The sequence below is a fragment of the Chrysemys picta genome, chromosome 4, assembly GCF_011386835.1.
Source record: "Chrysemys picta bellii isolate R12L10 chromosome 4, ASM1138683v2, whole genome shotgun sequence".
NCBI classification, from domain to species: Eukaryota; Metazoa; Chordata; order Testudines; family Emydidae; genus Chrysemys; species Chrysemys picta.
This window is the reverse complement of record NC_088794.1, coordinates 156,316,275-156,333,224: the sequence shown is the minus strand read 5'-3', so window position 1 is coordinate 156,333,224 and position 16,950 is coordinate 156,316,275. Positions and strand designations below refer to the sequence as shown.

The following is a 16,950-nucleotide window of genomic DNA, read 5'->3' as shown; positions in this document are numbered from 1 at the left end:
ATTCCCTCCACATCCCCTGACGGGATTTTTTTTGTTGACCATTCCTAGGAATCCGCCCTAATAGACTCAGATTTTCTCAGGGTTTCATGTCTATTGTCTATTGTCCGTTGTGTTGTGTGTGATCCGTCTAATCCAATTTACTAAGCAGGCCTGTTGTGTATATTTAGTTAGTCCTAATGCCTCGGACTTGCTGCAGTTAATTTTGTATCCAGACGAGTGCCCAAACCCTTGATAAGTTCTAATAATTTGGGTATTGAACATTGTGGGTCAGAAGGTAGGACCAGCATATCATCTACATACAACATAGTGTTTTGTTCTGTATGACCAATCTTAATACCTGTCTCTCCGCACAGCCCCAGATTACATGTGCCAGAGGGTTCAGCACTATGTTGAAGATTAGTGGGGACAGTGGGCAGGCCCACCTCTTTACTCGCTATAATGGTTAACATGCAGACATTTAGATTGCCATTTGCCATTACAAATCTACCTTGTGTGTGTGGGAGGGGGTCTGTTTCATGCTCAGTGACCGTGAGAGTTAATATTTTGTGAATCAGTTTCGTAACTCCCCTAACTCTAGAGTTATAAGAACTAAAAATATCTGCTCCCACCCAGTCCTGCTCTAGGGTTTGTACCTCTTGGTCAGTTAAATGGGTCTCCTGTAGCATTGGTATGCCAGCTCTTTGTTTTAAAAGTGATGAATATATTTTTTCCTTTTAATGGGTTTAGCACATTAATGTTTCAGGAGACACAATTAATATTATTGGACACATTGACTGTAATTGATAACTGATATTGTGTGGGGATGTGAGCCCTTGCCATGTGTTGTCATGTATGTAGCTTGTACAGAAGGATTGTGCTATGCTTGGGTGTTGTGTGATCCTTAGGAGGCTTGCCCTCTGCTCTTGTGCAGCTGTGCTCCGAAGGTTCCAGCTGGCTGTAAAAGAAGGCATTATGTTACCCCATTCCTATGGATCCTGAGATGTAAGGTGCGGGAGGATGGGTGGCGGAACATGTATAGGGGGAAATGGGATAATTGGAGGGGGAAGAAGGGGGAAAGTAAAGGAGAGAGGGAGGGGCAAAACAGGGTAAAGGCAGGTCAGGAAGAAAGGAGTGTGTGGCGGGTGGGGGTGTCCACGCAATCCCTGCATTTTGTAGGTTATGTCCAGGAAAGAAGCTGATGTCCTCTGCTGGTGTGCTTAATCCTTGAGCTTGTGGTTTTAAAAATTCAGGAGACCTCTAGTAGCTCATCCCCAGTAGCTATTGATTTCTTCAATTCATTCCAGTCCAATGCATTCATGAGACCATTGCCTCTCATGGATAAGAGAATGTTTGTGACCTTGATTCCCGTGATACAAGTGCAACACCACTTTGCAGATATCTGCCTGCACTGTAGTTCCTGTGGTACAAGTGCAACCCTCATTTGCAATTACTCCTTCCCTTAAATCCAGGGAAGGGGCTTAAATAACTCTGTCAAGCAGTTGGGGGTAAATTGCGTGAAGAGTGTCTGTAGGAGGGATCTATTCCACATTCAATATGTATGCCAATTAGCTACTGGTGGTAGGACGGGGAGGCTGTGGTCAGTAAAGCTAGTCACCGGCAATGTATAGAAGGCTGCTAAGAGGAAAACTAACATGACAGTGCAGCTGGAGTTCACACATGCATTCTGTAATATTGCAAGAAGAGTCACTTAAATGGGGTTTGATGAATGGGGTTAATAAAGGCTTCTGCAAGGCATGGATCCTGGAAGGTGTGAATGATGCCCATAATGCCCCACATGCAGGGTACTGCATAAAGTATTTGTGACAGGTCCCCGGGGTGCAACCTGGACTGTGGGACCACTGAGCCTTCTGTCCCACCACCTGGGGTATCTATCGTGCTCTGTGATGCTATTGGCAAGCTACAAACCTCTGACAGGTGCTGCCCTTTTACGGCTATCCACAGGCAGGGACACACCCAACAGCATAACATGAATGATCTCCCAGCCACTCATGAACCAACTAGAGGCTTCAGCCTGTTCCCCCCAGCTCCCCAGACTTGCACCGCAGGGTATACCACCATGTGCTGGTCAGAACCCTGGCCCGTGTAAGTTCATTATTGAGTTCACCCCTCCCTCGATGTGGAGAGGACACACACCAGGCTTTGTAAACTGAGCTGAGATTTCACAAGCACTTCAACCAAAACACACTGTTTTAGGTAAAATATAAAACAGGTTTATTAACTACAGAAAAATAGATTTTAAGTAATTATAAGTAGCAAACATAGAGATCAAAGTTGGTTACTTTTATGTGTTCTTCCAGTTTGCTTGAAAGATCTTTTGCTGCTACATGGGGATCAGGCAGTCCCCACTAGTCAAGCAGTCTCCATTGTATATGTGCTGCCTCTGAAAAGTCTCTGGAATGGTGGATTCTTTCCTTGATCCGTGTTGATGAACCATCAGTGCTGTTTGGTTACTCCATTATTGTACCTGAAAGGGCCAGTTGTGAGTGTTCCCAACCTCACAAGGTATTTCAGTAACATATATAGCAATAATTCATATACAATGATAGTACATACAATCCAACAGGATATTAATGTTCAACAGATCAAAACTTTTAAAATGAAACCTTACAAGGCATCCTATGTACAAAACACATAATTATATGATAGTGGTGAATATGAGGGTTCCAAGGTGTTACTCTGAGGTACAGAGTGTCACAGTATTGAATGATGTTTTTTGCCTGGCCAGTGTCTGGATTGAGTAAAACATGCTCTTCTTTCAATGATCTCCCTGGCTTGGTCCTGGAATAACATTATTCAGGCAGGCGGGTGCTCCATTCTCACTTACTGGGCTCTCCAGCCTGCCTGAGTAGCTTCTCCTTAACCAATAAATGTTCGGGGTCCATTCCCCTGTGCAGGTTTAGGGGCCAGAGTCTTGTGTGCTTTCTCTACCTCCAGGTCAGCGTAAGAAGGAATTTCAGGGCCTCCTTCAAGAAGGATTGAATAAACTCCATGGATCAAAGCTTTCTTACATTCTTGAGAATACCCACAACTCTAATGTTATTTCTGCTTTACCTGCTTTCAAGGTCCCATAGGGTCTGAATTTTCCCACTGACCGCTCTGTTTCACCAGCCTAATCCTCCAGGACTCAGTAATTTGCATAGTAAATCCAGTTAACATGTTGTGCATGTGCATACAGAAGTTTGCAAAGTGGCTATGTTGTTTTAATGTATGCCACAACTGATCCTGATCTCAGCTTGTCTCTGCAGGTGCTGTCATCTTAGATTTGGGGGGAGGGCCCATAACAAACCATTGTTCATCAAAATCAGTGCTCAGGGGGCCCTCCAAAATAACTCTATGGGTGGTGTGAAGCTCGTCTTCCTGCAGGGGTCTTTTGTTTTGATTTGGGGGGGTTAAAAAGGACAGGTCAGATGCAATGGTCACTGTGCATGAGGGGCTCAGGAGACTGCTCCACAACACCAACTACTCTCTCAGCATTATTGCCAATTCCTCCTATTTCTCCTACTATCCATATTCTAGTCATTGGCTAGTGTTGTTTTGTGTGTGTAACAGTGAGGGACTGTCATCTTATATAAGTTCAAACTACAGTGTAGGTGGAGTTAGTTAAATTAGTCTGTTAACCATCTACAATGTAATTGAAAAGTTTGTTTGTTCCACTCACCAGCATATGGTGCTTAAGCTTCTCTTAAATAAATCCGTTGTAATGATTGCATAGGTTTCAGGCTTCACTATGTCTCTGCCACCTAATTAATTAATCATGCATTTGTGCATGAGCCACCGTGATTTACCAGTGCAGGAAGTATTCAAATTAACTGGCCAAGGGGAAAAAGCTTTGCTGCAAGGGCTGGTTGAACTATGCCATTTTGAAGATATGCAGATTTTTAGCCTGTACCAGCTCCATGTTTATTGGGACAGGAACATTTTACTTCCCTTTAGGAGTCTGATTTCCATATCTTTCTGATGAACTCCAGTGACATGATCTGAGAAATAGCCGTGAGATCGAGAAAAAGGCTAATCTTGTCAGCGCAAACAGCTCGTTTTTCAGTATTGGGCAGTTCTGGCTAGTGAAGGAGTCGAGGACTCTAAGACCTTGTCATCTCCACAAAATCGCCACAATTGAACATAAATAAGTTATCAAATCAGTGCAAACCACTGTTTGGGTGTGGTTTTATTTTAGTTTGACTTTTCAGGTTAGTCCAAACTGTTTCCTACTTGACTTAAACTAAACTTCAGTAAATCTGGTTTAAAATGGATTAAAAGTGTCTCAACTGGGATTAATACTGGTTTGCCTAACTCCATTTACTATCCAACATTTAGTTAAACCAGTGTGATTTTTCTCATTTGGACCCCTCCGGAGACAAACTTGGCCAGCCTAGCCCCTTTACCTCTTTCAGCAAGAGTGGGTGAAACCCCAGTGACTCTGTGCTACAGAACATGGATGTGGAGATGGTGCCTCTGCAGCATTTCCCCCACATGCCTTTATTTTGGGGGGCTCCTGTCTTCTCCATTTTCATCTCTCTCCTGTTCTCATAACGTTTGCACTCTGGCTTCTGGTGAAGGATATTTTACAGCAAAAATGGAAATTTCTGCTTGCTCAAGAAATCCATGAAGCAGTCACCCATTCAAATAATTTGTGTTAGCTTGAAATTTGAACAGACTGACACTGCTGCAGGTTAAAATGAAAGTACTGCATTACTAGAGCTATTTGGGAATCTTCTGCCTAAACATTTTTTGATGGAAAATGAGGATTTGTCTAAACCAAAATGCTTTTGCAGAAACATTACAATTGCAACAAACTTCTGCTGAAACTGGGCAGGTTCCACCAGAAACCCCTCAGCTCGCCTGGTGGGCTTCTGGGGATCACAGGCTTCCAGGATCTGTGGTTCCAGGAAACCTCCACCATGTGGACTGCCCCAAGGCTGGGGACCCAGGGCCTCCAGCTCCCAGATTTGTGGCAGTGATCTGGAGAGTCTCAGCTCAAGATGGGGCACTCAGAACTTCCAGGCTCCCTGCACCACGTAGGGGGACTCCCACAGCTCTGGGTGACACCCATGGAGTCAAGGCAGATGGATGCTCTGTTTAGTTTTGAAAAAACTGACTGGAAATAAAAATATTTCTCTTAACTGATATTTAAAGGATTTCCCTTCTTCTGGAAATTTCAAAATTTCCAATTTGTTCCAAGAAGAATCTTTTTTTTTCTTTTTTTAAATGGGAGACTCTCTAGTGGGACAGAAATTCTGAGTTGTGCCCAGCTCTCTTTATCACGATGTGTGAACACAAGAGCCACCAATGGCATGTTCCACCTTTTGTCTTGTCCAGGCACGCCATGCAGCCGTATTGGCCAACTTCCTGTGCATGGGAACCTGGGAGGCAGTGACCATGAGATGGTCGAGTTCAGGATCCTGACACAAGGAAGAAAGGAGAGCAGCAGAATACGGACCCTGGACTTCAGAAAAGCAGACTTTGACTCCCTCAGGGAACGGATGGGCAGGATCCCCTGGGAGAATAATATGAAGGGCAAAGGGGGCAAATTTGAACCTGCAGTTTATTCTATCGCTGTTACAAGTCTGAACCAAGAACTTTGCCATTTCTGTATGGAATTGATTCCATTTAACCAATTCTATCTCTCATCTATATCTTTTTCCTTTTGTGAATAAACCTTTAGATTTTAGATTCTAAAGAATTGGCAATATCGTGAATTGTGGGTAAAATCTGAGTTGTATATTGACCTGGGTCTGGGGCTTGGTCCTTTGGAATTGAGAGAACCTTTTTTTTCCTTTACTGGGGTATTGGTTTTCATAACCATTTGTCCCCATAATGAGTGGCACTGGTGATGATACTGGGAAACTGGAGTGTCTAAGGGAATTGCTTGTGTGACTTGTGGTTAGCCAGTGGGGTGAGACCAAAGTCCTCTTTGTCTGGCTGGTTTTGGAACAAGAACAGCATCTCCTAGTAGGGTGGTGGTGGTGGGTTTAGGGAAACACTGCCACCCAACTGGTTTTACACTGGGCAAACTCATCCAGCATTGACAGAACAAGAAGCAATGGTCTCAAGTTGCAGTGAGGGAGGTCTAGGTTGGATATTAGGAAAATCTACTTCATTAGGAGGGTGGTGAAGCACTGGAATGGGCTACCTAGGGAGGTGATGGAATCTCCATCCTTAGAGGTTTTTAAGGCCCAGTTTGTCAAAGCCCCGGCTGGAATGATTTAGGTTGGGTTTGGTCCTGCCTTGAGCAGGAGGTTGGACTAGATGATCTCCGAGGTCTCTTCCAACCCTAAACTTCTTTGATTCTATGCTCCATTGAATTCAGTGGAGTAACTCCTGATTTATGCTGATGTAAGTGAGATTTAAGTCAGGCCCAGAGAGTTTATAAATAAGCCAGCCCAGCAGTGTCACTAGTAGGAGTGAGGAGTGACTCCAAACGGCTGATCACACAGGTCACAAGACCAGGAGTACAAATCCAGTCACTGATTGGCTGGACTGCTCTTGTGAGCATAGGCGCCAACTCCATGGGTGCTCCGGAGTTGGAGCACCCACGGGGAAAAATTAGCGGGTGCTCCACACCCACTGGCAACCAAGCTCTCCCTGCCCCCAACCCCTCCTTGCCTCTGTCTCTCGCCCGCAGCGTGTCGCGTCCCCACTCTCTCCCTCCCTCCCAGTGCTTCCTGCCCCCCTGATGCCTAACAGCTGTTTGGCGGCACTTAGGAGTTTCTGCGAGGGAGGGGGAGGAGCGGGGACGCGGCACACTCAGGGGAGGAGGCGGAGAAAAGGTGGGGACTTGGGGGAAGGGAGTGGAATGGGGGCAGGGCTAAGGTGGGAAAAGGCGGGGTGGGGCGGGGACTTTAGGGAAGGGGTGGAATGGGGGTGGGGCGAGGGTGATTCAGGGGCGGGAAGAGGCGGGGCAGGGGTGGGGCCAGGGATTTGTGTGGTGGGGGGTTGAGCACACACTGAGCTGGGGGAAAGTCGGTGCCCAGGCTTGTGAGATTTGGAGAGGCCTTCTAACCTCCAGCCCAGTGCCCACTACTTTATCTAGAAATGGAGTCGATTTTATTGTTGTTATGTCCTGTCCTGCTAAGGTACGAATCTGATAACTGCTCTTTGGGCAGAAAATGAAAGAAACTGTTCAGCAGCATTACGTTCCCAGATAATTTCTCAGAATGTTTCATGATTTTCCTAAAACTGTGTAAAGTATATTTAATGTTTGAAGCATCTCAGAGTCATAGCTGATGCTCTGAGTGATAAAATCAAAAATGATTTCAAAGTTGTCTGATTGATTATTTCTTTATTTCACCATAGAGGTTTAGAGGGAATCTCTCGGTATAGACTCACAACTGTGATTATTCACTTCCAGTGACAAACCTGATGAGTTGTCTCAACACTTTGAAGTGCACTACAAAAAAGTTTCAGCATTCAGGCAGTCTTGAATTTTCAGTTTAAAAGAGGAAGTTTCACTGATGCATAGACATTAAACATTCATTGAACCACAAAGTTCAATAGACTAAGTGTTGAAAAGAAAACTGTTTGTCTACTTTAAATGGATTTGCCTGTGGCTAAAGATGACAGTGCCTGAAAATCTGAGGCCTCAGCTAGCACAGATTTACTCTGCCCTATACACTTAATGAAGGCTGGAGGAATGAGCATGGGGTTGGGAATCAGGGTAGCCTCATTTTTTTCATAGGTCCCAGGGTGGGAAGGGGCCATTGAGATCATCTTGTCTGACCACCTGTATAACACAGGCCAGAGAACTACCCCAACATAATTCCTAGAGCAGATCTTGTAGAAGAACATTGTCTTGATTTAAAACTTGCCAGTGATGGAGAATCCACCACAATCCTTGGTAACCTGTTCTAATGGCTAATTACTCTCACTCTTTAAAATACTACACCTTATTTCCAGTCTGAATTTGTCTAGCTTCAACTTCCAGCTCTATTTTTCATTATTAAATATTTGTTCTTAGAACCACTGTCATAGACTATCAGGGTTGAAAGGGACCTCAGGAAGTCATCTAGTCCAACCCCCTGCTCAAAGCAGGACCAATCCCCAGACAGATTTTTGCCCCAGATCCCTAAATGGCCCCCTCAAAGATTGAACTCACAACCCTGGGTTTAAGCAGGCCAATGCTCAAACCACAAGTCATCCCTTAACCTTCTCTTTGTCAAGCTACATAGATAGACTCAAGGAGCTCATCACTATAAGGCATGTTTTCAAATCCTTGAATCATTCTTTTGGCTCTTCTCTGAATCTTCTCCAATTTCTCAATCTCTTTCTTGACTTGTGGATACTAGCACTAATCAAAATGTTTTGTGGTACCAAGTCAAATGCTTTACGGAAGTCTAAGTACCATGCATCAATACTGTTACTTTTATTAACCAAACTTGTAATCTCATTAAAAAGATATATCCTGTCAAACTAACTTGATATATTCCATAAACTCATGCTGATTTGCATTAATTACATTACCCTCCATTAAGTCCCATATCAGCTGCTCCATTATTTTCATGGGATTGATATCAGACTGCCGGACCTATAATTATCCAGTTCATCGTGCTTTTTTAAAATCGGCACATTAGCTTTCTTCCAGTCTTCTGGAACATCCCCAGTGCTCCAATCCTTATAGAAAATCAATATTAACTGTCCAGTGAGCTCCTCAGCCAGCTCTTTTAAACTCTTGGATGCAGGTTATATGGACCTGCTGATTTTAAAATGTCTAATTTTGTTTAACATCTTCCAGAGATATTAACGGAATGGAAAGATAGTTATCATATGATGAGTATATAATCCGTTTTTCCACTAAATAGAAAACAAAAGTATTTATTGAACACTTCTGCCTTTTCTGCAGATAATCAATTATTATTGATAATTCTACCATTTCCTTCTAGTAACGGACCAATACTATTGTCAGGATTCTTTTTGTTTCCAATATATTTTAAAAATTCCTTATTGTCCTTAACTGTAACCATAGGTTTTTCCTTGTGTCCATTTACTTCCCTTATCAATTTTTACATTTCCTAACATCTGATTTATATTCATTGCTATCAACTTCCCCTTTCTTCCATTTGTTACATATTATTTTTAAATTTTTATAGCTGCCTTCACTTCCCCTCTAAATCTGGTTAGATTTTTTTAACCAGCACAGCCTTTTTCCTCAATTGTGGGATTGAGGCTTTTCAGGCATCTAGTAAGGTGTTTTAAAATGATTCTAGACTATCATGCACATTTTTGGATTAGATTCTTCCTCCCAGCTGATTTGGTTCATAACTGTTTTCAGCTTTGTGAAATTGGCCCTATTACTGTACCAAGCATAGCAATTACTAATTTGGCCTTTATTTTGCTTGCACATTATAAACTGATGAAACCATTATTATAAACCTAAGCTACCATTAATTTTAATTTCTGTGGTCACTTTCTCTTTATCTGTTAGGGCAAGATGTAATAAAGAATTCCATCTTGTTGGCTAAAACACTTTCATGATTTCTCTGACACCTCTCCAATTTATCAACTTCCTTCTTGAATTGTGGGCACCAGAGCTGGACACAGGATTCCAGCAGCAGTTGCACCAGTGGCAAATCCTGAAGTAAAAGAGCTTCTCTACTCTTACTCTATAGTCCCCTGTTTATGCATCCCAGGATCCCATTAGCTTTTTTGGCCACAGTGTCGCATGGAAGCTCATGTTCAGCTGATTGTCCACCATGACTCTAAATCTTTTTCAGAGTCACTGATTCCCTGGAGGGAGTCTAAGCCTAATAACCAAGACATGGTACAAAAAGGACTGAACTTCTGTAGTATGTAAATTAAAATTGGAGTTTTTCATTTTTGGCATTTTTTTGCCTAGTGTAATTTCAAACAGAAGTAGCGTGTATTAGTGCAAAATGCTGTTTGCCTTTCAGAATGAAGCTTACTTGACTTCCTGCCAGAAAACAGTTGGATGTGGCAGCATGAGAGCCTGCAGGATTCCTTCTCCCTGAGTTAAATTTAAAAATAAATAAATAAATTCAATTGTTGTGGCTGAAGGCACATCTCCTGAGAGGAGATGCATCCCTACCCAGGAGTGGCAGTAGCCATTATGCCGGAGTCCAACTGGGCTACCTGTATTGTGGTAGCATCTTTGGGTATGTCTACACAGCTGATGGGAGGGAGTGTCAGAGCCTGGGTCAACAGACTTGTTCTAGAATGCTACAAATAGCTGTGCAGGTGTTACTTTTTCAGAGTAGCAGCTGTGTTAGTCTGTATCCGCAAAAAGAACAGGAGTACTTGTGGCACCTTAGAGACTAACACATTTATTAGAGCATAAGCTTTCGTGGGCTACAGCCCACTTCTTCGGATGTTACTTTGACGTTCAGGCTGATGCTGGAGTTCCGACTGTGAAAACTGGGGCAGCCAGTGGGTTTCAGAGCCCAAGCTCCAGCCCAGCCCATCTCATCACGCTGAGATGAGAGACAGCAGCTGACTACAGTTTTGTGTCTATTTTTTTAAATTCTGGCACAGGGGAGCATTGGCCTGCTGTGCCTTCTACTTTTGAACAGAAATCTGAACGGATGGGGGAAGCACAAGGTGGTGATTTAGACTGTTTTGAATCCCTCTCAGCTCGGCGAGGTGAAGGCCCCTCATTTTGATCTGAGCGGCTTTCTCTGCTGAACCAGGGTGACACTGCCTTGCTCCAGAACCAATTGCATCCCACTTTCCTGAGCCAGGAGGGCAGTTTTTGCTCCATGAGTAAGAAAGAAAGGGTGAAACAACAGAATCCCTGAAGCATCTTCTAAGCATGGGTGATTCCATTTCTTTCAGAATCCGTGGAAGGAATTATGGGTTTCATCTCAAAAGGCTATCGTTAAATGGACTATAAATTTTAACTTTAGCACTGCCCCAGGCACTCTCAGTAACTGCCCCCCTGAGAACAGAGCTCACTGGAAGCTAGACTGCTGCTCCTACTCATTAGGAGAGCATTGAGGATGTAAACCTTGGGTGGGACTGGAGAGAGCGCATGGGAGCCTCTGTAAATGCCAGTTAATTATATCATTCCCTTCCAGTATCAACAAGGACACACAAGCTATAGCAAGCTGCAAAATAGAAATTATTGCTTGTGATAGCTTAGAGGGTAGGCTGGGAAGAACAGAGCTACTGGAACAAGAGAGAGAAGTCCAGTTCTATACCGAGAGAGAGGTTTTCTTCTCTGTGGAGCAGAATGGGCGACGGGAGCTGAGATAAGAACTTTCCCACTAATGGCCAAACACATCTGGAGCCAAGCTGCTTGCACAACAGTGAGAATATATACATGGTCATCTCTCACCCATGCAAAGAGAAATGTGAAAGTGCGATAGATTTCCAGCTCCTTAGTGAGCAAACATCAAAAGCTGGTGAAAGCCCTATTGCATTTGGGGACATGGGAATGATGCCTTCAGCAGGAGAGAGCTCAGTGTGGAATGTGGAAAGGGAGAGTCTGACTACATCGGACCTCACATGTGAGTGGTTGAAGCTGTAGGACCAAGGAGAGAGAAGCTGAAGGGAATAGCAGTGTTACATCCCATGCCCTACACCATAGGCTGTCTGTCAGTGTGGGTAGAGTGAGTGCTAAGCCACTGTCCAGCCTCACCATTCTGATCTAGCAGGATGTTGCGCTCATACTGCACAGGTGCAGTAGCTGAGCCCATGAGAATCAGGCCTTGTCTACACAGGAGAAATGGACAGCATAGTTATTCTGGGATAAATATTCTGTTATAATTTAGCCATTCCAGAATAACTTCCCCAAGTGGATGCTTTATTATGGAATAAAAGTGATTTACTTATTTATTTATTTATTGGGGATTAATTACTTTGCTTTGTGAGTGGAGCAATTATTCTAGAATAAAGTCACTTTTATTCTGGAATAGAGTCTCCACGTGAGGAGCTATTCTGGAATATCATGCAATAGTTTATTTCACAATAGGTATGCTGGTCAATTTTCCATAAGATCCGAAGAACGGCCATACTGCATCAGACCAATGGTCCATCTAGTCCTGTATCCTGCCTTCTGACCATGGCATTTGCCAGATGCTTCAAAACCAATAAACAGAACAGGGAAAAATATTGAGTGATCCATCCCCTGTCATCCAATCCCAGCATCTGGCAGTCAGAAGTTTAGGGACACCCACAGCCTGGAGTTGCATCCCTGAACACCTTGGTCAATAGCCATTGATGGACCTATTTTCCAGAAACTTATTGAATTCTTTTTTGAATACAGTTTTAGTTTTGGCCTTCACAGCATCTCCTGGCAACGAGTTCCACAGGTTGGCTGGATTTTGTGTGAAGAAATACTTCCTTTTGTTTGTTTTAAACCTGATGTTTGTTAATTTCATTGATGACCCCTTGTTCTTGTGTTATGTGAAGGGCTAAATAACAATTCCTATTCACCCTCTTCACACCAGTCATGGTTTTATAGACCTCTATCCTATCCCCCCTTAGTGATCTCTTTTCCAAGCTGAATAGTCCCAGTCTTTTTGATCTTTCCTCATATGGAAGCTGTTTCATACCCATAATAATTTTTGTTGTCCTTCTTTGTACCTTTTCCAATTCCAATATATTTTTTTGAGACGGGGTGACCAGAATCATAGAATCATAGAATCATAGAATATCAGAGTTGGAAGGGACCTCAAGAGGTCATCTAGTCCAACCCCCTGCTCAAAGCAGGACCAATTCCCAGCTAAATCATCCCAGCCAGGGCTTTGTCAAGCCGGGCCTTAAAAACCTCCAAGGAAGGAGACTCCACCACCTCCCTAGGTAACGCATTCCAGTGTTTCACCACCCTCCTAGTGAAATAGTTTTTCCTGATATCCAACCTGGACTTCCCCCACCGCAACTTGAGACCATTGCTCCTTGTTCTGTCATCTGCCACCACTGAGAACAGCCGAGCTCCATCCTCTTTGGAACCCCCCTTCAGGTAGTTGAAGGCTGCTATCAAATCCCCCCTCATTCTTCTCTTCTGGAGACTAAACAATCCCAGTTCTCTCAGCCTCTCCTCATAAGTCATATGCTCCAGACCCCTAATCATTTTTGTTGCCCTCCGCTGGACTCTTTCCAATTTTTCCACATCCTTCTTGTAGTGTGGGGCCCAAAACTGGACACAATATTCCAGATGAGGCCTCACCAATGTCGAATAAAGGGGAACGATCACGTTCCTCGATCTGCTGGCACAGTATTCAAGGTGTGGTCATAGCATGGATTTATATAGAGGCATTATGATATTTACTGCCTTCGTATCTATCCCTTTCCTAATGATTCCCAACATTCTGTTAACGTTTTGACTGCCACTACACATTGAGTGGATGTTTTCAGGCAACTATTCACAATGACTCCAAGATCTCTTTCTTGAGTGGTAACAGCTAAATTAGACCCCTTCATTTTATATGTATAGTTAGGATTATGTTTTCCAATCTGCATTACTTTGCATTTATCAACATTCAATTTCACCTGCCATTTTGTTGCCCAGTCATCCAGTTTTGTGAGATCCTTTTGTAGCACTTCGCAGTCTGCTTTGGACTTAACTAGTTTTGTATCATTTTCAGATTTTGCCACCTCACTGTTTACCCCTTTTTCCAGATCATTTATGGATATGTTGAATAGGACTGGTCCCAGTACAGACCCCTGGGAGACCCCACTATTTAAGTCTCTCCATTCTGAAAACTAATCATTATTTCCTGTCTTTTAACCTGCTACTGAACCATGAGAGGACCTCCCTCTTATCCCATGACAGCTTACTTTGTTTAAAAGCCTTTGGTGAGGGACCTTGTCAAAGGCTTTCTGAAAGTCCAAGTACACTATATCCACTGGATCACCCTTGTCCACATGCTTGTTGACCCCTCAAAGAATTCTAATAGTTTGGTGAGTCACGGTTTCTCTTTATGAAAGCCATGATCACTCTTCCCCAACAAATTGTGTTCATCTATGTCTCTGACAATTCTGTTCTTTACTATAGTTTTAACCAGTTTGCCTGGATCACCTCTGGAGCCTTTTTTAAAAAAAACAGTAGCATCACATTTGCTATCCTCCAGTCACATGGTGCAGAGGCTGATTTAAATGGCAGATTACATATCAGAGTTAGTAGTTCTGCAATTTCATATTGGAACGGCTCAGGTGTGGGGATCTCCCTCACATCCTCACTCCCAGTCCCTAGATCCAGAGCTGAAGTTGTAAATCACGGCTAGCATATAAAGAGAGAGAACAGCCAGGAGGAGCGGTGTTTGCCACCCCTGTACTGTAGCTGTTCATATGTGTATTGGCCATTCTTCTCTGCTGCATGGAATGAGACCTGCTGGAGGCTGCCCTCCTGCTTTGGGATGTGCTAGCACAATTCCCTGCACATAGGTGGGGTCTCACTCCCCACCCTCACAATGCACTAGCTCTCCAGTCCAGCATTAGAACGGAAGTGTTTGCAGCCACGGATTCCTTAGGCTGCATTGCTCTGTGATCGTTCCATTTCAGTGTGTTCTGTAGATCTTATTTGCCTATCTAGTTAGACTTGTAAAATGTGCTAGGTGTAGGCAGCACATCTTTTAAGAAAGACACCCAGACACCAATCCCCAAGAACTAATTCCATGAACCCAATGTCAATACTAGATGAGCCCAACCCAGAACTACTAAGGTCCCCACCAGGCTTCCTTCATTCAGTTTCCCCATCTGAACAGCCCTAGTAAATAGATGAGATTGTGTAAGACCTGGTAGTCGAGACACTAAGGGCTTCTCTATACTGGAAATGCTACAGTGGCCTATAAACACTGCCTATGCCAACAGCCGGGATTCTCCCATTGGCATAGTTAATCCACCTCCTTGAGAGGCCATAGTGCCATTGACAGAAGAATTCTTCCATCAGCCTTGTGCTGTCTACACTAGGGGTTGGATCAGCTTAACTACGTCACTTGGGGGGTCGATTTTTCACAGCCCTGAGTGCTGTAGCTGGGTTAACATAACATAACAGTCAACTTGTGGAACTCCTTGCCTGAGTAGGTTGTGAAGGCTATGACTGTAACAGTGTTTAAAAGACAACTGGATAAATTCATGGAGGTTAAGTCCATTAATGGCTGTTAGCCAGGATGGGTAAGGAATGGTGTCCCTAGGCTCTGTTTGTCAGAGGGTGGAGATGGATGGCAGGAGAGAGATCACTTGATCATTGCCTGTTAGGTTCACTCCCTCTGGGGCACCTGGCATTGGCCACTGTCGGTAGACAGGATATTGGGCTAGATGGACCTTTGGTCTAACCCAGTACGGCCATTTTTATGTTCTTATTGAGTGTAGACCTGGCCTAAGAGAAAAGAGAGACTTAAAGGGCTTCTCTGTCAGGAGCAAAACAAAAGGTGGAAGCTGTGTGCGGTATTTTGTAGAGGCGTCAGGTGCCGAGATAGAGGCTTCTCAACAGATACACATCGTACAGGAAAAGGGTCCAAGGCAGCACAGGTCTGCCCTGCTGACTCCTGCTGGTAGCACGTCAGCTGGCTGCCCCCTGCCTCTGGAAAGCCTCCTGGGATGGGAACTGTGAAAAGTGCAGCAGGTGTCGTCCTCACAGGTGTACTGAGGGGCTCGGCGAGGGGGCGGAAGTAAGCTCAGAAGTATGTCTGTCCCTGTCCCAAAACGTGGCTCTGCAGGGGATTCCATAGAGTCCAGGGGAGGTTGGGGAGTGATCTGAGAAGTGTTTCTACCAGTTCTGTGTCCCCACAAGATGTTCTCTTCTTCTGGGAGCACAGGGGAAAATTGGGATCTTCATCATTTATTCAGTGCTTGCTTAGCAAAACTGTGATTGACTTCAGTGCAAGTTCTGCTGAGTAAGGTCTGGAGAGCTTAGAAGCAAGGAACCAGAGTCTGAGCTGTTAGGAAGCAGTATAGGCATTTTATGGATGGTTAGAGCAGTGTCTCTTCACTAAGAGAAGATAACTGCTGGATACATATGCTGCCCCTGGCTATCTCCAGGGCTTGGGAAAGCCCTGCTCAGCCCAGTCCAGCTGGCATATAGGAGCTCAGAGGAGATGGAGCATGCCGAGTACAGATGGAAGCTTATGAGAATTTAGCTGCGAAACTCTAACAAGACTCTACTGAGCATCTGCAAACTGAGATTTTTCAAAGTGTTATAACTTGGCCAGATCTGGGCAAAAACACACACCCCTAATGCCAGGGTGACCTTCAAAGCTTCCCACTCAGCTTCTGCCTGACCCTGTAGGCCTCTTAACTTCCTGAGGTGCCTAAGCACTCACTGGTAAAGTATGCTAGGCACCTGAATGTCTCCCAATGGCCATGTGCAAAGCCACCTTATTTCAGCGCCTAAGTCCCAGTGGGATTCTCGCACTGTACCCCCCACCTATCTAGCCTGCAGAGGAATCATTGGACCAGCGAGAGAGACTGAGCCTGTAGCCTGGTACTTAGCACATTCACCCAAGACATCCAGCGTCCAGTCCCTGCGTCGGTGAGTATTTAATTATTTCATGCAATATAGAAGAGCTTCAGCAGAACAGACTGAGGTAGTCATGCACTGTAGTCAAAAAGTTAGGCTGCTTTCCTGGGATATGGGAGAGTTGTGTTCAAATCTTTGCTCTACATCAGGCAGAGCTGGGTTTTGAAGCTGGGTCTCACCTCCTAGGCGTGTGCACTCACCACTGGACTATTGGGCAAAGGGGTAGGCAGCAGCACCATTAACATTACTATTTGTGCAGGCAGCTTTCAGGTGGCATCTGAGCACACTTACAGGGTGAGGCCCGACAGGTGGGCTGGTGGGAACACCTAGTTTGTGAATCCCAATGGGGCTTAGGCATGAAATAGGCACAGGGTGTCAGGACACAGGCGGTTGTGTGCATGTCCACCAGCAGAGAGTGCTTTGCCATCAGAAACTTAGGCACCTCATGAATCTAGGGGCCTACAGGGTCAGGTGGCAGCTGAGTGGGGGTTTAAGTATCTAAATTTTGGACTCATGAGCCTAAAGTGAGAGTTAGGTGCCTA

The 16,950-nt window shown here is 44.4% G+C and overlaps 1 long non-coding RNA gene across 2 annotated transcripts in view; it reads left to right on the top strand.

Annotated features, from left to right (window-relative positions):
* The window catches only part of LOC122174473 (uncharacterized), a 234,530-nt gene extending 227,764 nt beyond the window's left edge, over positions 1-6,766 (top strand). For both annotated transcript variants that reach the window (XR_010600850.1, XR_010600849.1), the window contains one exon: positions 5,317-6,766. This is a non-coding gene — a long non-coding RNA (uncharacterized LOC122174473). The remainder of the gene's footprint in view (positions 1-5,316) is intronic.
* Positions 6,767-16,950: the final 10,184 nt, after the last annotated feature.